The 4334-nt window shown below is 37.7% G+C and overlaps 1 non-coding gene across 1 annotated transcript; it reads left to right on the top strand.

Annotated features, from left to right (window-relative positions):
• The first annotated feature begins 3799 nt into the window (after positions 1 to 3799).
• Positions 3800 to 3902, top strand: LOC111736086. The gene has a single exon (XR_002779079.1). It is a non-coding gene; the product is annotated as a U6 spliceosomal RNA (small nuclear RNA).
• The last annotated feature ends 432 nt before the right edge of the window (positions 3903 to 4334 follow it).

Genomic DNA, 4334 nt, shown 5'->3' with positions numbered 1-4334 from the left:
AAAGTATAAGTTAGAGTCCATGATTTAGCAAATTTTACTGTTGCCAGGGAAATGAGATTCGTGTACATTAAAGTATTAGAGAAAAGTGCATTGTTTTTCTGTTTATTTCTAACCTCATCCCCCCCAAGGATTTGTGATTACTTAAAAATATATATATACACAAAAACAAAATGATAAATAATTGAGGAAGTACAGCCAAAGGGAAGATACAAGTAGAAAAATAATAAAACCAGGTCTCAGATTAAATAAAGAAATGTACAATATGCTGTCCACACTAGGGGTGACCTATAAATTAGGCTTAAAGTTTGGAGTACCTTAAGCACAGGCAGTAAATCACACAGGACACTATGTACAGCACTGACTTGTGTCAAAATGAGAGGACAACCACTGCCAAACCTAGCTGCCCAGTGATATCAACTGAGAAGGTTTTTAAAAAACTCAGTAACGAACCAGAATTCCTGGGTCAGGCAGAGAAAGATGGAATGTCGAGAATCTGCATTCTTAAAAACCTCCCTGAAGGAATAATGATGATGTCAGCCCTCATCCTGGGAACCACAGCTGTAGGGCTTTAGAAATGGAAAGGAAAAAAAAAATCCTCCTGAAATCAGATTGCAAGAATTATGGAGGACGTGAAACTCAAGCTGGGCTTCTAAGTTTGGATGGCGCTTCGATGTGTGAAGATGAGGATAGAGGACGTTCCAAATGGAGGTGAGGGCATGAGCCAAATCACAGAGGTAGGAGGCAGCCTAATGTCATGGAGGGGACTGTACCATCCCTAGTCAATCTGGAGTGGATGTGAGGGGCCCTGTGACACTATTTGATATATCCCTTAATCCATTCAATTTTAATTAAATCACAAAGAAATTAAAGAGTCTACATACACGATAAAGGATAAAACTAAAATAGAGATAAGTGGAAATGTATGTATTAGTTATCTGTTGCTGTGCAGCAAATTACCACAAATTAAGTGGCTTAAAATAATTCACATTTATTATCTCACAGCTGTCATGGGTCAGGAATTTAAGAATAGCTTAGCTGAGACCTCTGCTCAGGTCCCATGAGGCTGAAGTTAAGATGTCAGCAAGCCTGAGGTCTGATGTGAGGCCTGGAGTTTTCTTCTGAGCTCATGTGGTTGTTGACAGAATTTCCTTGCAGCTGTAGAACTCATAGCAACTTGATTTTTAAAGGTCAGAGGGAGACTCTCTGAGGCTTCGATTTGCTGACCTCTATACAATCTTTAAGGGACTTGCTTGATTAGGACAGAGCCACCCAAGAAAACCTTTTTTTTTATAACTTAAAGTCAACTGATTAGGAACCTTAATTTCATTTGCAAAAATACCCCCTTTGCCATATAATTTAATGAAATCAGAGGAGTGATGTCCATCATATTTTCAGGCCCTGTCCACACTCCAGAGAGAATTACATACCAGGTGCATATACGACAGGGGGTTTGGACTTTGGGGTTCATCATAGAGCTCTGTCTACCACATAGTATAAAGATGAGAGAATAAAAATCTGTAAATAAGCATAATATATGAGCCAACAGAGCCCTTGTAATTAAACATGTAAATTTGACTCTGAGATTCCTGGCAGTTGAAGTAAAAAGGAGACATAGAGTTCTGTTCAGTTTCTAATACTAACTCATACAAGATATTTCTCATGTTTTTACACAGGAATAATGAAACGATGAGCATCAGCACAAAGTAGAGAAATAAGATAGAATTAGGTGGAATTTGATCCAAATATCTCTTTTTAAGTAGGGGATGTTTGCCCCCACCCCCACGCCTTGGGGAATCAGCAATAATGGGAACACAGTTCAGTGGGGTGTTTGATCGGTATCAGGTACCATGGGCTGGTGATTGGGGCACCCATAACAGTGATTAACTATGAAGAGACACCATGAGTTATTCCAGGGAAAGTGAAAATACTGAAGTATAAACATAAACTTAAGTTAGAAATCAAAGAGATCAAATGTGTGGAAGAGACGGAAGCAGAAGTTCAGGTACTATGGTCTCCAATGAGTCTCGCAGAAAGGTTGCCTTGTTCTTGCTGGCCCTGTGAATGTTATCTGGCCACCTTCCTGTGGAACAGCTTTCCCCCTGGGCATCTTACAGGCATCACTTGATCTTGGACAGAGCTGATCAAATACCTCTGCTTCGCTTTATAGTTCTCATAATTGGTTCTAAGTATTCAGTAGGGTTAACTGTGTCAAACTGTGTTCAATTCACACTACAATAAACCTGTGGTTGCATGCAAACTACTCTCCTTTCTTCCATCTACTAATATATCACCTCTTTTTATGACCCCACTCATTTCTTCCACTTCCTGTTCAGGCTCTTCCCTGAATAGCCTCACTCATAGAATCAGTATTGTCTGTGTATCATTCCTGTTTACTCACATCTTGTCTCCTACCATCTGACCATCTGGTCCACAGAACCGACCTGTTTTAACCTCTTTCATCTTTCAGTTTCCATAGAGCTGTTGATTTAGAAAGCCTACGGATGGACGAGGCCTTGAAATCCTTCAGCTCACCTTCCTTCCCAGTGAAAACCATCCATCACTATCTGAGCACTTCTGGGGACAAAGCTATTTCATATGGTCCCACATGAATTTCCATATGATCAAAAAGTCCTGACTAATATTAGGCCACACTGCTTCTCTTTAACTTTCACCCTTAAGTAGCAGTGCAAGTTAAGCAGTGTTCTCTTGAGTAAACTAAAACACCACCTTCACCTTCAAATGTTGTGAATGGGAATATAAATTGGTACAACCACTTTAGAAAACTGTTTGGCAGTGCCTCCTAGATACCCTATGATGCAGCAATCACATACACCCACATATTTACACTCAACAAATATATATTTGTTTGTTCACCAAGAGACATGTACTAGAATATTCACAGCAGCACTATTTATAATGGTCCCAAACCGGAAACTATCCAAATGCTCATTAACAGTAGAAAGAACACATTTTGATACAGTCGCACAATGGGATACTATATAATAATCATGAAAACTCTACAACTGAACACGGTAATATGAATGAATCACATAGATACAATTTGAATGACAGAAACATGTACATATTGTGTGTATATGTTCCATTTTTATAAGGTACAAAACCAGGAAAAATTAATCTGTGTTACTAAAAGTCAATATGTTTATTAACTTAGGGGTGTGACTGAATGAGGTTTGAGAAGGGCTTCTGAGGTGCTGGTGACACTTGCTGGTCTAGCAGCTAAAAGCATGGGCATACTCAGTTTGTAAAAAATTATCAAGCTGCATACTTATGTGCAGTTAACTGTATATGTATTCCAAGAAGGTTTAAAAATTCTCTTCCTCCTCTAAATAAGCTGAATAAATAAAATTTCTCTAGTCATTTCTCATAGATATGTGTTCTAGATCATCTAGAATGTTCAAGATCCTAGTCATCTATGTATAAAACCTTTTAATTTGGCAAAGCTCTGGTCATTCGTTTGGAATTTAATCATACTGATTGGTTTGTAGTGTATTTTAAATATCCACATGGGTTCTTTCATCCAACACACTGTAAGCCCCATAAAGACAGGTATTTTCCCTTTGGATTCTCCAGATGCACAAATATTCACACTCAGAAATACTCTTCTTAGCAAGTACAGATAAAGGAGATTGAATTTATCTGAGGCCTATTTGATAAATCAATCCAAGTATTTTCTACCTCTAAAAAAATAATAAATATTTAATACTAATTTACCTGGTGAAGCCAAATTTTATTTGGCTCTCTTCCATCGAGTTGATCTAAAAACTGACCTTTGTTGTTCTTGCTTCAGCGGCACATATAATAAAATTCGAACAATACGGAGAAGATTAGCATGGCCCCTGGGTGTAGATGACACATAAAAATTAAACTTTGCCCTGATTTATGAACCCTTTTCAGATGCTTCTCTATGGAAAGGTGAAGACTATTATGAAGCAGATCCCTCTAAAAGATCTGATAAGGTATTTTTTATTTCTATTTCTTTTGTCTTCATCATTCATAAATTGACCTAATGTCTGAACTCCTTTCTTATAATTTTCTCTTCTCAAGGAAGAAACATACTAATTTGGCAATGAAACCATGAGAAAGAAGCATTCTTATTCATGTAAAGTTAGTCAATTAGTGGGATCATCCTTGCTAAAGATGAGATACACGAGTAATGGAACACAAACCACATCTCTAATGAAAAGAAAGAATTTGGGGTTCTAAATAACAGAATGAAAATGCTTTCGATGTTAGTAAGGCTTCTGGCTGATAACTTATCTTTCCAGAGCAAATATTGCCAAAGAAATCTGCATACATTCACATCACAAATTCTG

This window comes from Pteropus vampyrus, unplaced genomic scaffold (assembly GCF_000151845.1).
Source record: "Pteropus vampyrus isolate Shadow unplaced genomic scaffold, Pvam_2.0 Scaffold17, whole genome shotgun sequence".
NCBI classification, from domain to species: Eukaryota; Metazoa; Chordata; class Mammalia; order Chiroptera; family Pteropodidae; genus Pteropus; species Pteropus vampyrus.
Note: the sequence above shows the minus strand (reverse complement) of the source record. Positions and strands in the feature narration are given on the sequence as shown.